At 38.3% G+C, this 13678-nt stretch overlaps 1 protein-coding gene across 3 annotated transcripts in view; it reads left to right on the top strand.

Annotated features, from left to right (window-relative positions):
• IKZF2 (IKAROS family zinc finger 2) overlaps positions 1-13678 on the top strand; it is a 167228-nt gene that overhangs the window by 24545 nt on the left and 129005 nt on the right. The gene's annotated exons all lie outside the window — the stretch shown is intronic.

Genomic DNA, 13678 nt, shown 5'->3' with positions numbered 1-13678 from the left:
TGTTGGTCAGCTCTGATTCTTAGAAAGTCCTTCTTTATATTGAGCCCTCATCTGCCTCTCTGGAATGTCATTGCCTTTTACAAAGACACAAGCTAAACATCTCAGGGGAATTTTAGATGTTTTGTTCTGTGTTAGTGCTTGTAATCCTAGGTTTTCATTGTGGGTTTTTAGAGTTTTGAATTGGCCCCATGTTTAAAAGACTGTCATAATTTATTCTGAGGAATAATGCCATAGTTAGTATATATAGCCTGTCTTTTTCCATCTCTGCCCAAGTAAACCATTTAAGTTTGGCTAAGCAACAAAAAATAAAATAAAAAACCTTGACTTTATTTTCAGTAAATTACATCTTAATAAAATCAAAAGGAAGTTATTTTACCCTTAAATCACTTGTAAGTCTTTCGACAGTTCAGATTAAGACAATATGTTGCCTGAAAACTGAGCATGTTTTGAAGACAGAAATTTACTGATTATGTTTCCATTTCAAATGGAATGCAAAATTTTGACTTTTTAGCATTACTATTTCCTCTAAAACTTGTTGCTCTAAGATTTAAAAGGGAAGGGCATATAGAAAGATGTAGCAAAACTCATGTAAAAAAAAAAAAAAAGGATCATCTTTTAGACACTCATTTAATTTAGGATATGGAAACTTAACCAAAACTTTCCAGCCGAAATTTCTTATCAAAGAGTCCTAGGTGAAAAAGATAAGATGAAACTTCCTGACAGGGGTTGTAGGCACCCACAGTTGTTCCTCCCAGGGCATTAGCAATATTTAAATTGGCTTATGACTTTGTCTTTCTTCCCTGCCTGAGTGGCAGTTTCACTATGCCTTTATTGGATTTACTATTGTAATTGGATATGGAATTGTGCCGGGAAGCATATATTTCAATATGTGCACCTTAGCAATCTAAATTGTTAGGATGGTGACTCACTCACATGTAACAGGGAAATTAACTGGCTTTGTCTGTGTGTGAACATTTGGGGAGAAGCTGACCCTAACTTCAGAGCTATACTTATGGGGGAAGTAAAGCTAGATATACTAGCCCTGGGAATTTCTCTTGATTAGCCAGGAGAGGGTTTGTCAGACACGTCTTTGCTTTATTTTGAAGAATTATCTAATTGGGGGATTCCCTAGCTGAGAAATGGTCAGATATATGTTCAGGAAATCTGTTAGCCCATTTAATGATGCCACTGCAGGTTTGTTAAGGGTGCTTCAGCAAGTTCATATAGTACCGTTGGGTCTGCTGTCATGGCAAGGAGCATCATGAAATTCTCAGGAAAGGATAATCCTCTTACCCAAGTTATTTTAAAAATAGTTGTGTCATGTAGCCCTGTCTCCCCAACTTGTTTGATCGCAAGAATCACCTGTGATGCTTATATAACTAGAGGCCCACACCTCACTCCAGGTGAACTGAATCAGAATCAGCAAGGAAGAAACCTGTGAGTCTGTGTGATTTTGATATCAGGCAAGTTTAGGAAACACTATCAAATAATATCTAGCTTTAGGAAAAAAAGGCAGTGATTGCTCCAAGGAGTTAAAGGATTACGGCACATTACTATCAAACACTAAAATGTCTCTTATTTTTCCTGTGATGATACAAGAATATGCCGGACTGTGTCCCTAGAGTTTTCAGGGGATGGGGGAAAGGGAAGGTGGAGCTTGTTCTTTTCAGGAAAAAGCTAAAAATGTAAAAATATATTCCATTGCTTTATTGCATCGGGCAAAAGATCTTTACTCTTTTCTTCTCATTTCTTTTTTTTTTTTTCTTTTTCTTTTCTCCATCTGCCTTTGGTCATTTTCCTTTTTCTTGGCCTCCAGGGTTACTTTGTCTGGGATGTTTAACAAAACCACGTGCAACATTTTCATACTGTGTTTTCCAAGATGGAATATTTTCTCTCTCCACTTCTCTGTCAGTTTTATGCCTTGAGCCTGTTTACAAAAGTCAGACACATATTCCTGTTTCAGCTCGGGAGCTTGTGCATCTGTTGACACTTCAGCACTGAAATAATCAGTTTAGATTTCAACAGCTGATTAGTGCTCAGTTCTAACCAAACTGAGAGGGAACTCTTAAGAATGGTAACCGATATTGTGCTACTTAGTGGTCTATACAAAAACGTAATAATGATCATTTTAAAGCAGTGCTGTGGTTATAAAAGGCCACTGCCACTGCTTCGTTATTGTACCTCAGAGTAGCTGACCAGTCTGCTAAAAGCAGCTCTTTCAAGAATAATCGCAAAAATTTCATTAGAGTCCTTTCACTTACAACAGCTCTGAATGTTAGAAAAAAGAATATTGGAATATCCTATGTGATCTGCTAAAGAGTTTCACATAGATTCCAGCTTCCACACTGGATTACTACTGAATGTAAGAAATATATGTAATGGTACAGTTTGGCACCCAAGTGCTGATTTGCCTAAGATAAGATGCCGTATCCCCATGACTTGCAGCCAAAAGGAAAGAGGAGAGGCCTGCTTTAAATGCACTTGTGCAAATACTTACCTACTTGACCTTACACTTCTCTAACAGTCTGTAGAAATAGGCTAGAAATAGAATCAGAGAACATAAGAGAATCAATAGAAATAATAAGATAGAGACAGAATCACAGAGCATGAAACCGATTTATTGCTCTTCCTCTAAAAAGTGCATTCTTCCTCTAAAAAGAAGGAAACTTAACAGGTAGAAATAATAAATATATAAAAAATTAAATGTCAGTTGAATATTTTAGATGTGAATTTGAGGTGGTCAACAAGCATCAGTTTCCCAAATATATCCGTATAATTAAGGCAGAGGATCCACTTATTTTGGGGGGGAAGAATTGGAGGTCATCTGCCTTCTAGTTAGATTCATAGAATCAATAACTTTCTTTCTGTAGCCTTGTCATTTATTTCTTTCTTTAGTATAAATCTGTTTCATTATTCTCCTTCCTTAAAACATTCATGACTCCCTTTAACTATGGAGAGTTATAAAGAACTATATTACCTCCAGTGTGTTAAAGTGTAAGTTGCTTAGTGGTGTCTGGCTCTTTGTGACCCCATGGACTGAAGCCCACCAGGCTCCTCTGTTCATGGAATTCTGCAGGCCAGAATACTGCAGTGGATAGCCATTCCCTTCTCTAAGACGTCTTCACAACCCAGGAATCAAACCCAAGTCTTCTGAATTGCAGGCAGATTCTTTACCTACTGTGTTATGGGGGAAGCTCATTTTATACTATACCCTTTATTAAATAACACAATTTATTAATCTTCATTTTCTGAAGTTCCCTTCCACATACACCATGATTCAACCACAGACACTTGCCATGTCTGTCTGGAACATAACAGTTTCTTTCAAATTGTCTTATCTTTGCATAAGCCCGTCCCTTTTCCTGGAATCTCTGTTCCTTTTCTTTGACTCCCAAGAAACTCCTAATCCTTAAAGAGCAAACTTTACTGCTTCTTTAAAGCTCTAGTTGTTCCCTGGTAATCCTGTAGCATTGAGTGTGTACATATTTCTATTAGAGTATCTACTGCATTCTACTGTTACTGTTTTATACCTGTCTTCCATATTAGCCTTTGAGATCCTCCATTGCATAGACAGTGGAAACAGTGTCAGACGTTTTTTGGGGGGGCTCCAAAATCACTGCAGATGGTGACTGCAGCCATGAAATTAAAAGACGCTTACTCCTTGGAAGAAAAGTTATGACCAACCTAGATAGCATATTCAAAAGCAGAGATATTACTTTGCCAACAAAGGTCTGTCTAGTCAAGGCTATGGTTTTTCCAGTGGTCATGTATGGGTGTGAGAGTTGGACTGTGAAGAAAGCTGAGCGCCGAAGAATTGATGCTTTTGAACTGTGGTGTTGGAGAAGACTCTTGAGAGTCCCTTGGACTGCAAGGAGATCCAACCAGTCCATTCTAAAGGAGATCAGTCCTGGGTGTTACTTGGAAGGAATGATGCTAAAGCTGAAACTCCAATACTTTGGCCACCTCATGTGAAGAGTTGACTCACTGGAAAAGACTCTGGTGCTGGGAGGGATTGGGGGCAGGAGGAAAAGGGGACGACAGAGGATGAGATGGCTGAATGGCATCACCGACTCGATGGACATGAGTTTGAGTGAACTCCGGGAGTTGGTGATGGACAGGGAGGCCTGGCGTGCTGCGATTCATGGGGTCGCAAAGAGTCAGACACGAATGAGCAACTGAACTGAACTGATTGCACAGACTATGTCTTGTTCATCTCCTCTGAACCTGTGATTGTGCAACTGCACCAGGTATAGAATAGGTGCATCCCTCTCCAGTGTTTTATGATCAAAAGACTAAGGGAGAATGGATGGGCTTTCATAAAGTAGATGGTAGGGGAATTGCATTTGGGGAAAGACAGAGGGAGTCCCCTTTGGTTGGGCGTGAAGATCAGGTAGGAAAGGCCAGTTTTGGTCTTATTTCACCTGTCCTGATGTGAACAGGATGCAGTAGGAATCTATAAAGGACGGTGGCGTCTGAACCTAGATCTGTGGGGGTAATTTTGCCCTCAGCACTCAAGCCTCTTTAGGCCTTGCTTCCTGCTTATTCTTGTAGTTTGGTGCTACAAGTATGAATATGAAGTATGTAGTATGGATATGAAGGACTTCTCAGGTGGCTCTAGTGGTAAAGAACCGTCTGCAAATGCAGAAAGCCTAAGAGACATGGGTTTAATCCCTGGGTCTGTAAGCTTTCCTGGAGAAGGAAATGGCAACCCACTCCAGTATCCTTGCCTAGAGACTCCCACGGACAGAGGAGCCTGGTGGGCTACATACAGTCCATAGGGTGGTAAAGAATCGGGCATGACTGAATGACTGAGCATAGTATGGATATACGTCTGTAGTTGGGCCTCACAGTAGGCTAGAGTATTAAGAAGCAAAATTCCTATGGACTTCCTGCTATGTGTCATCCGTAACAGAATAATAACAGTGGTACACCCTTTATTCTTCATCCTTCTCATATTTCTTCTCTCCCACACTTGCATCTGTCCTGTTTGTGCTGGCTCATGGTTTTAGACTTCTAATGAAACTTCCTCTGGCTAACCCTAGGGAAATTTGTTTCAGTTCAGGCATTTGCCCTTTGTCAAGCTGACCTATTTCATTAAAAAAAGAAAGAGGTTGTGGTGGGAAGAGTACTTAGAACATAGCAGGAAGGGGCATGCCACTGGTGCCCCAATCAAGGTTATGTAGATAAGGCTAGCTTTAGTGAAGCCTTTGAATTGTCTCTGGGCCTTTTGCTATTCTTTCTTCTTTCTTAGCACTCCTTTTAGAAACCCACTTCCCTTGTGGTACTTTCTTGTTGCTTCACTACCCTACTCCATCCTGCCTCCCTTTCAGGGTTGTGTGATACTAATACTTGGCTCCACTATCCCACTCTATCCAAATCAAAACCTGTCTATGGCAGCAGGAATCCTTTTCTCAGTTTTCTCTCCTGTCATAGAACAATTCAGTAAACTCATTCAAGCTAAGTTTTTAGAGTCACATAATTTAATGTATTGCAGTTGTCTTATAGCAGCATGTATGCTTTAGATAGAGGCTTTTCTAGAAATGCAGTCTTCAGTTGTTGTAATACATTTTCAATCATGGGAATTTCAGGCATCCAGTCATACTAGAAGATATGCAGGAAAAGTTTGCGGCCCATGAGTATTTTCCTTTTATTTTCTATAGAATTCATAACATTAAAGTAACTTTTTCCAGCCCCAAAGTGGTATTTGACCTGTGTTGAGATTCCGCCCCCCTCCTCCACCATGAGCACAGAATATCAGCAATAAAGATGAACTTCATGGTTAAAAAAATAAAAAAGTATTAGGATCTGGAAGTAACTTCTTGGCTATTCTTTGTGTGAGTGTGTACACATGTTCAGTCATGTCCACCTCTTTGTGACCCCATGGAGTGTAGTCCGACAGGCTCCTCTTTCCATGGGATTTCCCAGGCATTGACTTCTGTTGCCATTTCCTTCTTCAGGGGATCTTCCTAACCCAGGGATTGAACCCACGTCACCTGCCTCTCCCGCATTGGCAGGCACATCCTTTACCACTGAGCTACCTGGGAAACCCCTGGCCATGCTTTGATCCTGTGCCAAATGAATTTTTGGGATAGGAGAAGTCTCAGGTGGTATCTGTAAAGCCTTACAAGAGCTTGAGCTCACAACAAGATTTGAAACTACCTTTGTCAGTTTGTTGGAGTGGGTATTGTTTACTTTTGGTTGCTTTGTTTCAATATAAGGAACTTGTGGGTATAGTTTTATAAATATCAGACACATTTACAAATGTCTTTAGATATTGTAGAAATAAGCACTTGATAATCTTACAGCAGTAGACCTCTACCCAGCCCTTCTCTGTGGATAAGCAGTGCCCTGTCATGTGTGGTGTGGAAATGTGTGCTTAATTAAAAAATTTCCACACTTGTCAAAACACTGCTATGGAAAAGAATTGCATCTGTTTTGGTAAAGCTTCCATTAAAATGACAGCTTTTAAATATCCATAAAGATGAAATTGGGGCTTCTGTGGTGGCTCAGATGGTAAAGAATCTGCCTGCAAATGCAAGAGACTGGGGTTTGATCCCTGGGTTGGGAAGATCCCCTGGAGAAGGGAATGGCTACCCACTCCAGTATTCTTGAAATTCTGGAGAGTTTCATGGACAGAGGAGCCTGGCAGGCTATAGTCCATGGGGTCACAAAGAGTTGGACACAACTGAGTGACTAACACACAAACATAAAAAGATGAGATTGCCTCAGGTGTAAAAATATGTTTTCCAAAAATATACCAAATTTTTCCATTTTGGTATCCAATGCATTTCTCCTGGGAAAGAGGGATAACCTAGTTGGTTAGTTGGAACACACAGAACAGGAAGTCCTTAATATAACTGGGGGGGATTGTCTTTAAGTCTGTTTATAAATCACTCTTTCTTTTTTATTAACAATGTATTTTTGTTCCATATCCTGATTATGGTGGTAGTTACATGAATCAATACATGTTGTAAAGCTCAATTTTTTCTTGTTTGATAATTTAAAAGTAAAATGTTGGGATAAAGGAATGTACTTTTCTTTTGAAACCATGGTAAAATGGTATTAAATTTCCAGAATAACCACTGATAAAGCTTAGTTAATGTGACATTTATCTGATCAATAGAATTATGCAGACTAGCCATTTCTGAGGAAATAACATTTCAAATCAGAAATCAGAACTTGAGGAATGTATTTCTTCCTGTATAGTCAGGAGTTCTGGTGGTAGTAGTGCTAAATGCAGTTATGGTGACTGTGGTGCTTGAGGTAGGGGCTCCGGTTGAGAGCTGGAAGAGGATTGCCCTTAGCAGGGCAACAGTGTTGATATGCCTAACATTTTGCACAGAGCTGACTAGCTTCTTCCTGGGTTGAAATCCTGGCTCTACGTATGCGCTGTGCAATCTTGTATAAGTTACTTAACCTCTCTGTGCCTCCTCGTCCTCCGCTCTAAAGATTGTGAAGATTGCTTCTCTTGTAAGGCTGTTGGGAGGGTTACATCAGTTGAAGCATGAAGCTGTTAGCAGGGTTTGGGGCACATAGTAAGGGATCTTGTGAATGTGAAATGCTATTATTACATAACTGTTGGATGAATGGCAGTGGCTCCTGTGGCTTTCTGTGTTGGGGATGCAATGTTGAATGATGATGGCTCATTTACAAGTGAACTCCTTGATTGAGGTCAGGAACATTGGACATTAATGTCTTTCATAGTGCAGCATAGAATACGCAAATGTCTAAAACTAATGTTTGTTTCTTCTCTTTGCTATATACCTTTAATTCTGAGCTTTTCTCCTATTGAACTTGAAGTGTCATTGAGTGAAAATTATGAGGTATATCAGTTCTGTGAAGGATTTATTATATCAGTTTGTCTTCCTGGATTGTGATTATTAGATGTAAAAAATCATGATTTAATATATTTGAATGATATGCATTTTCTGGACTTGCTTGTGGTCCAGTAGTTAGGATTCTGTTAGTTACAGGGGGAGTGAGCTTGATCCCTGGTTGAAAAACTAAGATTCCCTCATGATGTGTGGCATGGCCAAAGTGGGGGAAATGCATTTTATTGTAAATGCTTTTTATAGAAAGAATGTAGTTTAATTAAGGAGAAAAGAAAAATATGCCTAGGTTAAAAAAAAAAAAGGGGTACAGCACTCATCTCACAATCAGAACCAATTGCTGTGCAAAGTAATAATAACAGAAATTCTTATATGTCATTTACTGTGTATCAGATACCATTCTAAATGCTTTGAGTGTAATTTATTTAACAACATAAGTATGTTGCTATCCAGGTTATTTTCTATGCCTTAATAAACACAGGAGTAGCTGGGATCATATATTTAAAGATTGCTTATTGTTTAATTGTTTTTTCCTTAATAGTATACATTTTAAACAGTTTCCTTGTTCACATATTAAATATATATACACATATATATGTATGTATATGTATATATATGTGTGTGTTTGTGTATATGTTTATCTCATGATTTTTAACAACTGCTGAGTATTTCATTCTGTGGTAGCGAACCTACTGGTAGGTCATTTTTGTGCTCTGTAACCATTGCAGAGTTTACCACTTAAGATGTTGATAATATGATTTTGTTTCTCCTAAATTAAGTGTTATTCACCAGAAAGTCAATGAAGTATCATCTATTATTCTTATTAAAAGAGGTTCAGGTAGTACATTATTGTATCTAAGAGTTTCACCCTGATTTTTTGTATATAAAGTAAGAAAGTTCTGATGCAACACAGCTATTTTTTTCCATCATACACCCAAGCAATGTGATTCTGAGATAGCTATTCATTTCTGAGATGTTGTAAATTTAAATAAGACCTAAGTATTTATGAATGTTATGCCATGTGGATAATTAGACTTTCTGGGTTTTCTGACTTTGGCAGGTAACATTTCTGTTATCTTTGGTTTTGATAGTAAAACTTGCTCTAATGCCAATATGATTATTCCATGATAGTAAAAGAGACATATTTGTTGAGATCCACATGGTTTAAGTTATTCAGTCCCTTCAACTATCCCTTTAATTTATTTGTAAGGCAGGAGATGAGAGTGATGGATTAGTTTCAGGGTGTGAACCCCAGTCTCTGATTGTAATTCAGAAGATATGTGGATCCAGAGTTGATGGGCAGGATGCCTAGTTAGCCAGGCGAGCTTCCATTATCTCAGGAACCTGCACCAATTAGTCTCCTATCGTTTTGAGAGAACTCACTCTGAAAACAGACATGTTCCTAAGGTGGTGAAGAAATAAAAGGAAAATTTCCATCTGAGCTTTAATTCCTCCACTATTTCAAGCCTATAGAATTTCATCCAACTAATGGGATTTATTTGCCAGGGGGCTAATGTCTGAGTTTCCTCTCCAGTTTGTTTCCCTTCCTCCTGCCTCAGATTAAGACTAGTTCATCTGTAAGACACACAAATGTTTAAGTTTATTTTCTTAGGCCAGAGCCTTGCATAAACTGAAAGTTCAGTAAACTTACTGAATACTGAATGAATGAAATTAGTTGAAGAACTATGTAGCAACATGAAATGTGATTTATAATAATATATGTAATTGTATATATTTATCCTCCAGCTTTTTCATAGCTACCATGTCCCACCAAAGCTGTTATTTTTGCCTTCTTGGTGCTCAGTTGAATCTACTGTATTGCAAGTTTTAAGAGTTAATATGTATTTCCTTTAATTCTACAGAGCTTTTCCCAGGAGGGCTTACGCTTTTGTTACTTCAGAGGTTTATATGTTGATCAAAATCATATTAAACCAGACATTGTGGAGGATCAGATCTTTACACCTTTCTGGAGATTTTTTAAGAATCTCAGAGCTTGATTTGCATATTCTTTTTCAAATACTCTGTTTCATGACGGTTCATACATTTGGTTCATATGATACTGTACATCACATAGTCAATCTGATCACTAATAATTACAGCTCTCAAGCCCATCCAAGACTGATTCAAAGGGTAAAACATGGAAGGCTAGAGTATTAATAAGCAAAAAAAGAGATCTTTCTTACTTAACATTGTATTTAATAAAAATACTATTTTAATTTTTCTGTTTCAGTTTACCATTAGAATCTATCAAAATGATCAGAGTTCTCATCAAAGTAAAACAACCACCACAACAATAAAAACAACTCTTTTCCCATAACACAGACACGTACATGCACCCTCTTATTTTAGATGCAGATTAAATTTTAGATTTCTCTGAAGAAGATACCTTTTTTCCCCCCAGAAATCCCATTGTCATCATTAGCAAATAGAAGCGCTGAAAAAAGTGTTGAAAAATTCCACTCAGCTGTTATTTGAACCTGAGTTTTGGATTGGGCATTGATGTTGAAGGAATTCAAGAAGACGTGGAAGGACAGAGTGCAAGACCCCATCAGAAGTATCAGGCAGGACTGTTAGAGGCTTATTAAGAAGAGGGCAGTGCTAGAGCTTCAGTGGGTCACAGGATTCTGCCAGCCTGCTCGCACTCACTATTCTTGTGATAATATGAATATACCTATTTACTTTTATTTCTTTCAAATTTGGGAGCCCATTGTCCTTCTTGCTGAATACATGAACATTTTAAGAGCATAATCCCAGTCAGATTTAGGAACGTCTAAAACAAATACCTTCCTTCACCCCTTCCACTCAGTTAGGGAAAAAATGTTCCAAATATCAACAGGTACAGTTCGAAAATAAAAGAGAGAGAATAGGAAAAACAAAACTTTTTACTTCAAATGTTAACTTTTAAACATGAGTTTCTCTTTGTTCTGTGGAGAAACACACACTTGTATAGTTAAATGGTTTCTTGAGATTGTACTTGATTTCAATGTAACATATTTATCAGAGGTAGCATAATTATTAGTATCATATGTTGTGTACAGTGGTCAGACTCCAGCAAGTTGATGGAGAAGTGAACCCATGACTAATAAATACGTGTTCTTCATCGGCTTCAAAGTTCACTTTCAAGTGACCCTGAAATGCTGGGAGTTAAGGAGGAAATACGGTAATATTATCCTCCAGACTGGATTTAAGTTGCTTTTGCACCTAAATACTGTAAAAATACTGTAAAGAGCCTCTTGATGAAAGTGAAAGAGGAGAGTGAAAAAATTGGCTTAAAACTCAACCTTCAGAAAACTAAGATCATGGCTTCTGGTCCCATCACTTCATTGCAAATAGATGGGGAAACAATGGAAACAGAGAGAGACTTTATTTTGGGGGGCTTCAAAATCACTGCAGATAGTCACTGCAGCCATGAAATTAAAAGACACTTGCTCCTTGGAAGAAAAATTGTGACCAACATAGATAGCATATTAAAAACCAGAGACATTATTTTGCCAACAAAGGTCCATCTAGTCAAAGCTATGGTTTTTCCAATAGCCATGTATGGATGTGAGAGTTGGACTATAAAGAAAGCTGAGCACTGAAGACTTGATGCTTTTGAACTGTGGTGTTGGAGAAGACTCTTGAGAGTTCCTTGGACTGCAAGGAGATCCAACCAGTCCATCCTAAAGGAAATTAGTCCTGAATATTCATTGGAAGGACTGATGCTGAAGCTGAAACTCCAATACTTTGGCCACCTCATGCGAAGAGATGACTCATTGGAAAAGACCATGATGCTGGGAAAGATTGAAGGTGGGAGGAGAAGGGGATGGCAGAGGATGAGATGGTTGGATGGCATCACCCACTCAATGGACATGAATGAATAAACTCCGGGAGTTGGTGATGGACAGGGAAGCATGGTGTGCCACAGTCCATGGGGTCACAAAGAGTCTGACATGACTGAGTGACTGAACTGAACTGAACTGAACTGTAAAAACTGAGCTTCCCGGGTGGTGCAGTGGTAAAGAATCTGCCTGCCAGTGCAGGAGATGCAAGAGACATGGGTTTGATCCCTGGATGGTAGGAAATGGCAACCCACTCCTGTATTCTTGCCTGGAAAATTCCACAGAGAGAAGAGCCTGGTGAGCTGTAGTCCCTGGCATCACAGAGTCATACAGGACTGAGCAGACATGTACACACTGTGAAACTTAAGGGTCCTTTTGTCTTGCAATTCAGACTGAGAGTTGCACCACTGTATATGTTTTGGATTTTCCTTTGTTACAGACATGCCCAGAGCCAGCATGGTTGTGCACTGTTAGTCTTGGTTGATAAAAGAATTCATATTTTCCTATTACTGTGAGAATGACCACTGGATAACCACACACTTTTATTCAGATATATGCTCTGTGCTATCTCCACTTCATTTTGAATCCCCTAAGAATTAACATATAAATCTAGAGAAGGAAGGATACGTGTTCCTACCATCTCTTTTAGTGCCACAAGCTTCTCCAGTAGGAGTTCTGGGTAAAAGACATTTAACCTGTGATTTCAGGAACTGGATCACTGAGTTCCTTATGGATACCTGTAGTTACATCGAGGGTCTCAACCAGAATATTAAGGAGTTAGGGTTCAGACAGTAAGCTAGAATGTCCTTTAAGTGTCTTTAAGAAATAGCATAGAAGTGTTTCTTGATCATCAAGTTTACAGATTTGAAAATCTGGAGGAAACGGCTACATCTACTATTTGAGTTACAGTGTAGGTAACTTCTTTATAGTATACCGTGCTTATGCTTAATTGCTCAGTTGTGTCCAACTCTTTGGGACCCCATGGTCCAACTCTTTGGGACCCCATGGACTGTAGCCTCCCAAGCTCCTCTGTCCATGGGATTCTCCAGGCAAGAATACTGAAGTGGGTTGCCATTTCCTCTTCCAGGGACTCTTCCCCACCCAGGGACTGACCTGTGTCCCCTGCATTGCAGGCAGATTCTTTACCACTTGAGCCACTAAGGAAGCTCTTTATAGTGTACTGTTAAATTATAACTATTTTGCATGGTTACTGGCTTATAAAGTCCTTAAAAGGACTTATGTGTATCTGTATATAAAAGGGAGGATAAAAGAGAAATCTTAATGCTTATTTAATTCAACAAATATTTATTATTTCTAAGGCTTTGGGAGGGAAGGCACAGTCCAGATGAGATGTTTAGATCATATTGACATGCTCATCATTATTTCTGATAGATCTTAGGAAATCTATATTTTTAATGTTTTTCCCCTCAGTTTCTATGTTTTATGGATGCTATTTTTCTTTTGTTAACTGTAAGATAACTTATTTAATCTTCATAGGTAGACACTGTTGCCCACATCTTAAAGATGAGACATGGAACTACAATTAAAAGCCATTAAGAAGTAGAACTGTGTTTCAAACCTAGATTATCTTGCTCCAGAGTCTATGTTCTTAATTAGTATGACAATATTTCCAAAACTACAGATTGTATTTTATTAGTGGGTTGCAAAATCAATATAGTGTTTTTAACTAGAAGTTAAGTAAAAGTGATATGGAATAAAAAGGAAGAGAATACATGTATTTGTGTGTAGTAAATGTACATTCCATGTAGTAAACATAAATATTCTGTGAAACCACTTTTCATAACCATATGCATATATTTAAACATGTAATATACAGATATATTTACCTACATATATATGTTATATATACATATACACTCAGAAATGTATTTCTTTTTGTGCATCTAGATCAAAAATTTTAAGCCACTGAACTATACCATAGAGCAGTCAATGCCTTGAAAAAAGTGGGTGTTCAGTATATCTTTATTAAGTTGAATTAATGTTTTGTTACATTGTAAAAATTCCCTA

The sequence above is a fragment of the Capricornis sumatraensis genome, chromosome 3, assembly GCF_032405125.1.
Source record: "Capricornis sumatraensis isolate serow.1 chromosome 3, serow.2, whole genome shotgun sequence".
Lineage (NCBI taxonomy): Eukaryota > Metazoa > Chordata > Mammalia > Artiodactyla > Bovidae > Capricornis > Capricornis sumatraensis.
Note: the sequence above shows the minus strand (reverse complement) of the source record. Positions and strands in the feature narration are given on the sequence as shown.